Genomic DNA, 13,755 nt, shown 5'->3' with positions numbered 1-13,755 from the left:
TCTCCACCAACACCTGACCCTCTCCTGGTTCGTATGCTACCCCTCCCTCCCCCCACTTTTGGGCAACGTTACCCACCCGTCCCTCCCCAGCCACCCTCAAACCCGCAAAGCCCCAAGCAAAGGCAACCCCTTGCCCCCCTTTTATCTCTTCTTTGTGTTCATACTTACCACCATCTCGTCTTAAATTCCACCCCTGCAGACATCGGCTCATATCCTTCCTCCACCCTCCGATTTCCTGCAAGCCTATCGTTCAGTCTCTTGCTATCTAGGGCAGCTTGTTTATTTCATATCATTGAGGTCATGTAGTATTTGTCCTTCAATGTCTGGGTTGCTTCACTCAACATAAGGTTCTCAAGATTCATCCATGTTATCACATGTGTTTGTAGTGTGTTTGTTCTTACAGCCGAGTAGTATTCCATTGTGTGTATATACCACATTTTATTGATCCACTCGTCTGTTGATGGGCATTTGGGTTGATTCCAACTTTTGGCAATAGTGAACAATGCTGCTATGAACATTGGTGTACATATATTGGTTTGTGTTCTTGTTTTCAGTTCTGCTGGGTATATTCCCAGCAGTGGTATTGCTGGGTCATATGGCAAATCTATGGCTAGTTTTTTGAGAAACCGCCATACTGTTCTCCAGAATGGTTGGATCCTTCTGCATTCCCACCAGCAGTGGATGAGTGTTCCCCTTCCTTCACATCCTCTCCAGCACTTGTATTCTTCTGTTTTTTTCATAGCTGCCAATCTTATGGGTGTAAGATGGTATCTCATTGTGGTTTTGATTTGCATTTCCCTGATAGCTAGAGATTTGGAACATTTTTTCATGTGCTTTCTTGCCATTTGTATTTCTTCTTCGGAGAAGTGTCTGTTTAAGTCTTTTTCCCATTTTTTAAATGGATTGTTTATCTTTTTATTTTCAAGATGTAGGAGTTCTTTATATATGCAAGTTATAAGTTTCTTATCAGATATATGATTGCCAAATATTTTCTCCCACTGTGTGGGCTCCCTTTTTACTTTCTTGACAAACTCCTTTGAGGTGCAGAAGGCTTTAATTTTGAGGAAGTCCCATTTATCTATTAGTTCTTTTGCTTCTCGTGCTTTTGGTGAGATATTCATAAATCCATTACCTATTACAAGGTCCTGTAGATGTTTCCCTACACTGCTTTCTAAGGTTTTTATGGTCTTGGCTCTTATATTTAGGTCTTTGATCCATCTTGAGTTGATCTTTGTATAAGGTGTGAGATGGTAATCCTCTTTCATTCTTCTACATATGGCTATCCAGTTCTCCAGACACCATTTGTTGAATAGGCCACTCTCTCCCAGTTGAGAGGGTTTGGTGGCTTTATCGAATATTATGTGGTTGTATATGTGAGGTTCTATATCAGAGCTTTCAATTCGATTCCATTGGTCTATATGTCTCTCCTTATGCCAATACCATGCTGTTTTCACCACCGTAGCTTTATAGTATGTTTTGAAGTCAGGTAGTGTGATTCCTCCAATTTCGTTTTTCTTTTTCAGTATGTCTTTGGCTATTCGGGGTCTCTTTCCTTTCCAAATAAATTTCATATTTAGTTTTTCTAGTTCCTTAAAGAAGGCTGCATTGATTTTTATTGGGATTGCATTGAATGTGTAGATCAATTTTGGTAGGATAGACATCTTAATAATGTTCAGTCTTCCTATCCATGAACAAGGAATAGTCTTCCATTTATTTAGGTCTTCTTTGATTTCCTTGAACAATCTTGTATAGTTCTCAGTGTATAAGTTCTTTACCTCTTTAGTTAAATTTATTCCTAAGTATTTGATTTTTTTATTTACTATTGTGAATGGTATTTGTTTCTTGATTTCCTCCTGATCTTGCTCATTATTGGTGTACAGAAATGCTACTGATTTTTGCGCATTGATTTTATAACCTGCGACTTTACTAAACTCATTTATGAGTTCTAGAATCTTCGTTGTAGATCTCTCAGGGTTTTCTATGTATAGGATCATGTCATCTGCAAATAATGAAATTTTGACTTCTTCCTTTCCAATTTGAATGCCTTTTATTTCTGGTTCTTGCCTCAGTGCTCGAGCAAGTACTTCTAAGACAATGTTAAATAGGAGCGGCGACAGTGGGCATCCTTGTCTTGTTCCTGAGTTTAGAGGGAAGGAGTCTAGGATTTCTCCATTGTAAACAATATTGGCTTTAGGTTTTTCATATATACTCTTTATCATGTTCAAAAAATTTCCTTGTATTCCAATCATTTGGAGTGTTTTTATCAAGAAAGGGTGCTGTATTTTGTCAAATGCTTTTTCTGCATCAATAGATATAATCATGTGATTTTTTTCCTTCAATCTGTTTATATGGTGTATTACGTTGATTGATTTTCTTATGTTGAACCATCCTTGCATACCTGGGATGAATCCCACTTGGTCGTGGTGTATAATTCGTTTAATGTGTTGTTGAATACGATTAGCAAGTATTTTGTTAAGTATTTTTGCGTCTAGGTTCATTAGAGAAATTGGTCTGTAATTTTCCTTTCTTGTGATGTCTTTGTTTGGCTTTGGTACTAGGGTAATGTTGGCATCATAGAAGGAGTTGGGTAATGTTCTTTCTGTTTCGATGGTTTGGAATAGTTTCAGCAGGATTGGTGTCAGTTCTTTCCGGAATGTTTTATAGAATTCACCTGTGAAGCCATCTGGCCCTGGGCTCTTCTTAGTTGGGAGATTTTTAATAACTGATTCTATCTCTCTGCTTGTGATTGGTTTGTTAAGATCATCAATTTCTTCTTTTGTCAATATGGGCTGTTTATGTGTTTCTAGGAATTTGTCCATTTCCTCTAGATTGTCATTTTTGTTGGAATATAGTTTTTCAAAATATCCTCTTATGATAGTCTTTATTTCTGTGGGGTCAGTGGTGATATCGCCTTTCTCATTTCTTATTTTGTGTATTTGCATCTTCTCTCTTTTTTTCTTTGTTAGTGTTGCTAAAGGTTTGTCAATTTTGTTAATCTTCTCAAAAAACCAGCTCTTGGTCTTGTTTATCTGTTCAAGTGCTTTCTTATTTTCTATTTCATTTAGTTCTGCTCTTATCTTTGTTATTTCCTTCCTTCTTCTTCCTGTTGGGTTACTTTGTTGTTGTTTTTCTAATTCCTTCAAATGTGCAGTTAGTTCTTCAATTTTTGCTCTTTCTTCTTTTTTGATATATGAATTTATGGCTATAAACTTCCCTCTCAGTACTGCTTTTGCTGCATCCCATAAATTTTGGTATGTTGTGTTATCATTATCATTTGTTTCAAGGTAGTCATTGATTTCTTTTGAGATTTCCTCTTTGACCCACTGTTTTTCTAAGAGTGTGTTGTTTAATTTCCAAATCGTGGTGTGAAATCTGGGCTTCTTTCCCTTGCAAATCTCCAGCTTGACTCCACTGTGGTCAGAGATAATGTTTTGTATGATTTCAATCTTTCTGAATTCGTTCAGCCTTTCTTTGTGGCCTAGCATATGATCTATCTTGGAGAATGATCCATGTGCACTTGAGAAAAATGTATATCCTGCTGTGTTTGGGTGTAGCGATCTATATATGTCTATTAGATCGAGCTCCTCTAATATACTATTCAGATGTTTTGTTTCTTTGGTGATTCTCTTTTGAGATGTTCTGTCCAGAGTTGATAGTGGTGTATTAAAATCCCCCACTATAATTGTAGATGTATCTATTCTTTCACTTAGTTTTTCCAGCGTTTGCCTGACGTATTTAGAGGCACCCTTGTTAGGGGCATAGATATTTATGATTGTTCGATCTTCTTGACAGATTTTCCCTTTGACTAAAATGTAGTATCCTTCTTTGTCTCTCACAATTGTTTCACATTTAAAGTCTATTTTGTCTGATATTAATATAGCTACTCCTGCCTTTTTTTGGTTATTGTTAGCTTGAATGATTGTTTTCCAGCCTTTCACTTTCAATCTCCATGCGTCTCTGGGTCTAAGATGTGTCTCTTGTAGACAGCATATGGATGGGTCATATTTCCTTATCCAGTGACCCAGTCTGAATCTTTTGATAGGTGAGTTTAATCCATTGACATTCAGTGTTATTACTATCAAGGAATTATTTGTGTTAGCCATATTTTGATTGGATTTGTGTTTGTCATATTTTGTTTGTATATTTTTTTTTGTCTTTTTTGTTGTTGTTGTTGGTCTTATACTCTCCTCCAACTTTGCCTTTCCTGTTTTTTCCTTTCTTCCTGCAGAACTCCCTTTAGAATTTCTTGAAGGGGAGGTTTCTTGTTGGTATACTCTTTCAGTTTCTGTTTGTCTGCGAATATTTTGAACTCTCCATCATGTTTGAATGCTAGTTTAGCTGGATAGAGTATTCTTGGTTGGAAATTTTTTTCCTTTAGTACCTTGACTATATCATACCACTGTCTTCTTGCCTCCATGGTTTCAGAAGAGAAATCAGCACTTAATCTAATTGAGCTTCCCTTGTATGTGATGGTTTTCTTTTCTCTTGCTGCTTTTAGGATTTTCTCTTTGTCTTGAGCATTGGATAATTTGACAAGTATATGTCTTGGGGTGGGCCTGTTGGGGTTTATGACTTGTGGAGTGCGCTGTGCTTCTTGGATATGTACATCTGTCTCTTTCAGTAGATTTGGGAAGTTTTCAGCCATTATTTCCTGCAACACTCTTTCTGACCCCTTTCCCTTCTCTTCACCTTCTGGAATGCCTATAATACGTATGTTTGAGCGTTTTGCATTGTCATTCAGGTCCCTAAATCCTAATTGGATTTTTTCTATCTTCTTATTGACCCCTTCTACTATCTGTTTGATTTCTGATGTACTGTCTTCCACATCACTAATTCTTTGCTCTGTCTCTTCTAGTCTGCTGATATTTGCTGCAAGTGTATTTTTGATTTCTTGAACTGTGGTGTTCATTCCCATCATATCTGTTATGTTTTTGCGTATGTCTGCAATTTCCCCTCCAAGTGATGTCTTCATGTTGTTAACCTCTTTCATTACTGCATCAAATTTGTCGGTGATAAATGTTCTGAGATCTTTCATTGCTTGTGCCAAGTTTTGCTCCCCTTCGTGATTATTGGTTTGTTGATTGGATTCAGCCATGTTTTCCTGATTATTGGTTTGGTTCGTAGATTTTTGTTGCTTTCTGGTCATCTCTTTATTTTGACGAATTTAATCAGTTCCTTAGCTTCTTTGTCTGCTCTTGGAGGTTAATTAGTTGTTATTTTTGCACAGGTGTTATATCTTCTCTTTGTCACTTTTTTCTTCTTATTCTAGTTACTTGTTGTTGGTTAAGTTCACTTTAGAGGAAAGTATTAGTGTTGGGGAAAGGCAATTGTGTAAGCAAGGGAAAAGTGTAAAGTTGTATTGGTGATGTATGTTAATAAAGCAGGAATATGAGATCTGGAAGGATGGAGGTTAGATTCATGTAGATTGTATAGAGTTATAGCTGTAGGTAGAGTACCTTTATGAAGTTGATGACTGAATTTGGGAGGAATATGGTATGAACTACACAGCTATTGTTTTCATGAGAGAGGGAAAAAGAAAAGAAAGGTAATAGTTTCAAGAGTGGATAATAGACAGAAAACAGAACAAAGGTATTAGAAATTAAGAGTTAGACACTTTGTGGATCGAAGAACGGGAGGTGGGGGGTGGAATATAGGAGAGACAGTAGATGATAGTGGATATCAAGATGCAGGGGAAGGGGGATAGTGTAGGTAGCCTAAATCAGTTCACACAGAAATGAGGCAGTGGAGGATGGGAAAACCCAGCAAATGTGAGGTGTTCCCTGTAGCACCTATTGTATACTTGAATTAAAGTAAAAATAAGTGGAAGGTGAGGGACAAGAGGGAAAGAGAAAACCGAAAAAAAAAAAACAAAAAAAAAACCAAACAAACTAATTATAATAAAGAAAAAAGAAAGGCAAGAAGAAAGGAAGAAAGAAAAAGAGGATGGGCAAACGGTGGGGAACGGATAGGGAGAAGAGAGATACAGGTACACACGTGTCACAATTGCAACACTATCTAAAACAACAACTTCCCCCCGCTTTGCCCTAAAACCCCCCCGTCTGTCTGCCCAAATGGGTCTGCAAGCACCTCCCTTCCCACAAACCCCCAATAGGCCGCCCAGGGCCCACGAACTCCCCAGTACTGCAGATGCTCAAAAAAAAAAAAAAAAAAAAAAAAAAAATTAAGTAAAATTAAAAAAAAAAAAAAAACAAAAAACAAACAAACAAACAAACAAACAAAAAAACAGAAACCCCTCCGCAGGCCCGGCTCCACCCGCCGCGGAGGCTTGGACCGGCTCTGCCCGGCTCCTCACGCCGCCTTGGCCTGGCCTGGCTCCGCCCAGCTCCGCTCGCTACAGCGGCCCAGCCGGCTCCGGCGTCCACCTCCCGCCACCGCGGCCTGGACCGGCCCTGCCCGGCTCTGTACCCGCCGCGGCCTGACCCGGGCCCGCCCAGCTCCAAACGCTACCGCGGCCCGCAGCCGGGGCCTGACCCGGGCCCGCCCGGCTCCAAACGCTACCGCGGCCCGCAGCCGGGGCCTGCACCGGCCCCGCCCGGCTCCAAGCGCTACCGCGGCCCGCAGCCGGGGCCTGCACCGGCCCCGCCCGGCTCCAAGCGCTACCGCGGCCCGCAGCCGGGGCCTGCACCGGCCCCGCCCGGCTCCAAGCGCTACCGCGGCCCGCAGCCGGGGCCTGCACCGGCCCCGCCCGGCTCCAAGCGCTACCGCGGCCCGCAGCCGGGGCCTGCACCGGCCCCGCCCGGCTCCAAGCGCTACCGCGGCCCGCAGCCGGGGCCTGCACCGGCCCCGCCCGGCTCCAAACGCTACCGCGGCCTGGCTCGGCCTGGCTCGGCCCCGTCCGGCCCCGCTCACCGCCGGCGCAGCGCGGCCCGGCCTGGCCCAGCCCCACCGAGCGGGGCTAGATGCCTCGTCTCCGCCTACCCAAGAAGGGAATCCTCTACAGGTAGCTGGGATCTCCGTGTATATTTCACAGACGAATCCTCTCTGTTACCTTCCCTCCAAATCGATGTCCAGACACCTCCGGACCAGCAAAAATCCCGAAACAATCCGGTCCCAAAGAGTCTCCAACGCCGCCCAGCCGATTCCCTGCAGAAGACTCTAACAGGGATGTTCACTCAGCCGCCATCTTGCCCCCTCCTCTGTTCAGTCTTAATCTTGAGGATTTTGGGATGGTAATGCCTGCTCTGCTTCAGACTGAGAGAGAGCTTAGAACTTCTGGGCCAGATGGAAGGAACTGTTTGGCTTGCAGTTATAGATAGTTTTTGCTTTTTTAGGATGGGGTTGTCCATAATCATCATTTTGTTAATTGTCCTGGGTGAGTCCGATAAACTGAAGAGTAGGTATTGGCTGCAACTCTGCTGAGATTAAGGGCTTAACCAGCATATGAACAGATTGAAGATTTACATCTCTGGGACATATATTTAATGGGTATAGTGTTAATTATAGGTTCAAATAAAAGGGGTAGAAGAATCATGTGTGAGGAAATTATAAATGAGTCTAACTCTGTTACATTGGGGAAATAGGTTATGATATATTCCAAAGTAAGGCTCACCAATGGGGTGCTGATTTCATGGAGTTGTGTGCCCTGCCCATAGTGTCTAGGTGGCTTTAGAGTCCTCAGGAGTACCGCTGTTTGAAGTTTTCTTTACTGTGGCAATTATTGAGATCTCCCTGAGACTGGTATAAGCATAACCTATGTAAGGACCTCCTGACTCACTTTGGAATCTTTTAACCATAAAAATTCTTTCATATTTAATGTTTCCCCCTTTTAGTCAAGGTCGTTTTCCAAATGTATCACTGCTTGGCACTGTTGAGTTTCTTGATGAACGTGTTTTAAAACTTTAATAATGTTACTACTAATAATTATAATTAAGTCTTTTAGCCATAAATCTTAAGATCCCCTTCTAATAAAAAAAAATAGTTTAATGCATTTGCTTCTCCAACAACCCTATGCATTGAACCCCAGACCTCCTATATGGTAGATGGGAGCCCAATTGCTTGAACCACATCCACTTCCCTCAATCAGATTCTTGTTCCTTAGTAGGATATTTGTCTTTTTTCTATGCAATTTTTAGAATTTTCCTTCTATTTTTGATATTCTTAAATTCACAATAATTTGTCTCAATGTGTGATTTTCTGTATCTAGTTTTAGTGCTCTGTGAACCCTTCTAATGTTTAGTCTTCTTTTGCTCTGAGATGCTTATCCCCATTAAATTTTCAAATAATTCTTATTCTCAATTTTCAATTTTTCATTTATTTGTCTCTTGGAAATTCCTATAATATAGAGGGTGACATGTCTCCTATCCTCTATGTTCCTTATATTTATATAGTCTTTGTCATTTTATCTTTTATTTATGCCTTTTGGGACAGGTTTTAAATATAATCTTCCAGCTTTCTTATACATTCTTCACTTATTCTGCTATTAATCATATCTATTATTTCAACAATTACATGTTTATATCTTATTTTTATAGTTGGTTGATTTAATTGTTTCTCTTTTTGTGCATTACAATATTCCTTAAGTATATTTGCTAAGTCTATTTCAAATGTTTTCACCATCTATCAAAATTGCATACTTATTACCAAATTAAAAACAGAAAGGATCTTCTTCAGTTTGGTAATGAGCACCTATGAAAATCTACAGCTAACACTATACTAAATGGTGAAATATTGTACACTATTCTATAACAACAACAACAACAACAACAACAAAACCAAGACAAGAATGCCTACTTTCATAACTTCAACTCAAGTTGGAGGACCTACCCAATGAAAGAAGAGAAGTGAAAGAAATCAAAGATATAAAGATTTGAAAGAAAGAAGTGAAACTGTCAGTATTTGTGGATAACATGATTGCTTACATAAAAGACCCAAAAGAATCTACAAAATGAGTACTAGAACTAATAAGCGAAATTAGCAATGTTGTAGGATAATAGGACAATATATAGGAATCAATTGTATTTTTATATACTTGCAGCAAATAAATGGAAATTAAAACTTTTAAAAATTCCATTTATAGTAGTGTCTAAAAACAAACACTAAAAAATAAGTTTTTGAGCCTTCTCCCCAATTATTCTGTGTTAGATATATGTTGTACATTTTGTATCTTTTAAAAAATCAGTTCCATTTTTATAAATATGTTCAGTTATTCTGGGCTGTAAGCTCAAGTTCACCTAGGAGTATATTGAAAACTGTAATTCGATATAATTTTTTCCCTTTGTAAATCTCATGTATTTTTAAAACTTTTTATTTTGAAGTGCTTTCAAGCTTACAGGACAGTTACAAAAATAATACATATTCCTTACAAAGAAATCCAACATAACCTATTCTCTGCACCCCCCCCCCCCATGGTCAGATCAATCAATTTTAAAGTTTACCACATTTGCTAAATCGTTCTATTTATCAATCTGTTTTAGTTGGCTGAAAGCTGCTAAAAGCAACAGACCAGTAATAGATTGGCTTTTACAATGGGGATTTATTTCCTTGCAAGCTTACTGTTCTGAGGCTGTGAAATTGTTCAGATTAGACATTATCAAGTGGTGATTTCTCCCCAAAGACCGCCTGCATGTGATCCTAGACTTCTGTGCCAAAAGGCAAGGCACAACGGCGCCATCTGCTGGTCTTCCCCTTCTCTTCCGGGATTCATCGTTTCAGCCTCTGGCTTCTTCGGGCTCGCTCTCTGCTCCTGGGCCTTTCTCTCTGATTCTGTGGGTTCTCTTTGTGTGTCTCTCTGTTTTTCATCCCATTTATAAAGGACTCCAGTAAGAGGAGTAAGACCCACGTCGGACCAAGCCTTACTGAAGTAACCTAATCAAAAGGTCCCACCTACAGTAAGTTTACACCCATAGGAATGGAGCCCCAAGAACATGCTGTTCTGAGGTCCATAGAACGCCTCAAACAACCACACAATCAATTTTCTGAACACTTGAGGGTGGATTGTATCCATCATGCTCCTTGAACACTTAATGCTCCTTGAACACTTAATGTCATGTACCTTTCCCAAAAATATAGAATTCACTTATGTAGCCAAGTTAAGTGCAATTATCACGTTCAAGAAATTTAGCATTGATATAAAATTTACGGTCTATATTTCATTTTTTTTCATATGTTCCAGTAATGTCCTATGCGTCCTTCTCTTCCCTTGCTTAATCCCACCCAGGATCATGCATTGCATTTAATTGCCACTGTTGTTTTAGTTGTTCTTTTTTTTTTTAATTGTGGGATCATATATATGCAATAAACTTTCCCATCTCAACTGCTCCCAAGCATACCATTCAATGGGATTAATCACATATACTATGTTGTAGTACTCTCACCCCCTACCATTATTAAAACTTTCTTATTTTGCCAAGCAAAACCCTATACCCATTATGCATTAATTCCCCATTCCCCCTACCTCCCATCCCTGGCAACCAGTACTCTAATTTCTGTCTCTATGAGCTTGTATATTTTCTGATATTTTCTTTATACTTACTATGGGATTAAACATTCCAAATCTACAAAAATCTCATTTGCTTTGATACCAATTTAATACCAATAGTATACACCAACCATGTTCCTGTATTTCCCTGTTCCCCCACCTTTTTGTAGTTCTTGTCACAAATTACATATTTATATATTATGAGTCCCAAACCACTCCTGAAGGAAGTAAAAAGTAGATATCAAACCAAAACTACAATAGTACTGGCATTTATATACCCATGTTGTTACCTCATTAGAGAATGGAGAATATTTCTTTATGTGGCTTCAGTATATTTGCTAGGGTCCTTTCCTTTCACCCTGCAGAATTTTCTTTAGCATTTCTTGTAGGGCCGGTGTTGTGGTGATGATTCCCTGCAGTTTTTGAAATAAAGTTTTGTCTGATATAGAATTTTTGGTTGTCCATTTTTTGCTTTCATCACTTTAAATATGTCATCCCACTGCATCTTGCCTCCATGGTTTCCAAAGGGAAATTGACACTTAATCTTTTTGAGGCTCCCTCATATATGATGTTGCTTCTATCTTGTGGCTTTCAAAATTCTCTCTTTATCCTTATCATTTGACAATTTGATTATAAAATGCTACAGTGTTGATCTATTTGGGTTTATCTTGTTTGGAGTTTGTTAAGCATCTTGGGTGTGTATATTCAAGTCTTTCCTTAAATTTGGGAAGTTTTTAGCTATTGTTTCTTTAAATATTCTCTCTGTCCCTTTCTTTTCATCTCCCTCTGTGACTCCCATAATGCAGATATTAGTATGCTTGAAGGTGTTCTACAGGTTCCTCAGGTTCTGTTCATTTTCTTTACACTTTTTTCTGCTTTTTCAGGCTGAATGATTTTAATTGCTTTATCTTCGAGTTCTCTCATTTCTTCTCCTGCCAGTTCCAATATGCTATATCCTCTTGGGGGAATTTTTAATTTCTCTTACAAAGGTTTTTAGCTCTGTTTGTTTCCTTTGCATAATTTGCATCTCTCTATTGATATTCTCTTTGTGTCCATCTATGGCTTTCCTGACCTCCTTTAGTTCTTTGTTCCTATTCTATTTTATTCTTTGAACATGTTTAGGACCGTTTTTAAGTATTTGGTATACTCCAAGTCTGGTCCTCCTCACTGATGGTTTCTGATGCTTTAATATTCTCCTTTGCCTGGACCTCACTTCCTATTTCTTTGTATGTTTTGTAACCTTTTGTTGACACTTGGACATTTTTCTGTTTTAATGTGTTATCACTGGAATGACCCTGAAGCAACTGTTTTGTAAGCTTGTATCCAGCTAGAGTAATGACTGAGCTTTCCTTGAACGCCAAGAGCTAACAGCAACAACAACAACAAGAAGAAAAAAAAAAAAGGTAAAAGAAAAGCACCTTTCATACTCTGCAGATTGACCTGTGCAAGTGTTTTCCTTTCGGATTTATCCATACAATAGATTTAGAGAATAGCTCCAGGCTAAAGCATAGGGGCCTCCTTGATCCTTTCTGTGCATGTGTCTCACCTTGGGCATGCACATGTGACCCTAGAAATCCCCCATTTACACTGTTCAAAATGTCTCCTCTTCCCTACAGTTTCCTCACTGTTCCAGGCCCTGCACTATATGTCCTACAGCAAGCAGTCCCTTGCCCCGGCAGCCACTGGACTATTCTCCCATAGCATGCTGTGGTAGAGCACTGGGAGCTACCTGCTACATGCAGGGCACATTCTGAGATGGCAAGCTCCTCAGGGCACCCCAGATATACATGCTTCCAGTATGTTCACAAGGGTTACTCTGCTCCCTCTGGAACCAGGCCAGGGGTCCACTCTGGGATTGTTGGTCAGCTCCTTGCTGAGTTGGTGAGGGGTGGGGGAGGCAGCAGCCAGGATGCCATGAGACCTTACTGCTTTTAAGTAGCCGTTTTCTTGATTTGGTTACAGAAGTTCTTTAACTGTTTTCTGGTACTTTGAGAAAGATATATCCACCTGTTCTTGCTGCTTGTTCAAAACTTCCATTGGGGAATGGAGTCCTGAAGAGTCTCACTCTTCCAACTTGACCATGGTGGGTCTACATCATTTATAATGAGTTTAAGGAGAGGAGGGACTGAGCTCCAGCTTGGAGATCCCCTAGCCCTCTTGAAGGGCTATTTAGCCTCCCTGTTTTCTGCTCTGCACCAGGCAGTTCCTTTGGTCAGGGTTATGTCTTTTTTTAAGCAATTTTATTGAGATATATTAATATATCATGCAATCCATCCGAAGTGTACATTCGTGGGTTTTGGTATAATCACAGAGCTGTGCATTCATCATGACAACCCATTTTAGAGCCTTTCCATTACCCCAGAATGAACCCCCTACTCTTTAGCAGTTACTTTTCAATCCCTCTATCCATCCCTTGCCATACACATCCACTAATATAATTCCTTATCTATAAATTATTTATATCTATGTTTTATATAAAATGGAGTCAAACAATATGCAGTAATACTTTGTGTCTGGTTGCTGTCTCTTATGATCATTTTCTTTCTTTTTTTCACAAGCGCTGAAAGGGTTATTACTTTAAGCACACAGTGAAAGGAGCTTTGGGAGGATGTCATCTCATTAGGTTGATGGGATTTTGGAATGTGAGTGGTTAGAGGAGCCAATGTCCAAGAATGGAGGTTAAGCCCTTATCTGTTTCTAATGATTCTTCTCTGTATTGTTCCAATTTCAGGGTACGTGCTGCCGAAGCAAGCACTTTACTCATTCTTTACTCCGATATGGCATTTCCACTGCTTTTGCAGCTGCATTTTGGGATTTTAACCCTGATTTTTGCTGCAGAGGAACAAAAAGATCCTCTTACTGTTCAAGGGGGAGGCTGGAGCAGAGCTTACAGAACTTTCTCCAAACTATCCCATTACTGCCTCCTCTGACCACCATTGGCCTAGAGTACAGGCACCAACTCTACACGGGCAGTCCTGCTATACAGCTTTCAGTGCCCCCAGAGGCTCATTACAGGGTTTTTAAAAAAAACTCCTCGAATGCATGTTTTGTTTTGGCTTTTATGATTTATATAGATTTGGTTGAGGAGGGCAGTATTCCATGCTAGGCAGAACAGTTTGGAAGGAAGGAAAATTTTTTACTCAATTTATTGCCTTTCTAATTAGAACTGCAAGCTAGAATTTGAAATTTGAAAATATGAAGATAAGTTCTATGTGGCTAGTCTGTTGAAACTTTTAAATTATTTGTGCTAGGCATTAACAGGTGGTACCAAATTATCTGTCCCATGTTCTGCCTTAGTTCGAGAATTGAAGAGGAGC

The sequence above is a fragment of the Dasypus novemcinctus genome, chromosome 20, assembly GCF_030445035.2.
Source record: "Dasypus novemcinctus isolate mDasNov1 chromosome 20, mDasNov1.1.hap2, whole genome shotgun sequence".
Classification (NCBI taxonomy): Eukaryota; Metazoa; Chordata; class Mammalia; order Cingulata; family Dasypodidae; genus Dasypus; species Dasypus novemcinctus.
Note: the sequence above shows the minus strand (reverse complement) of the source record.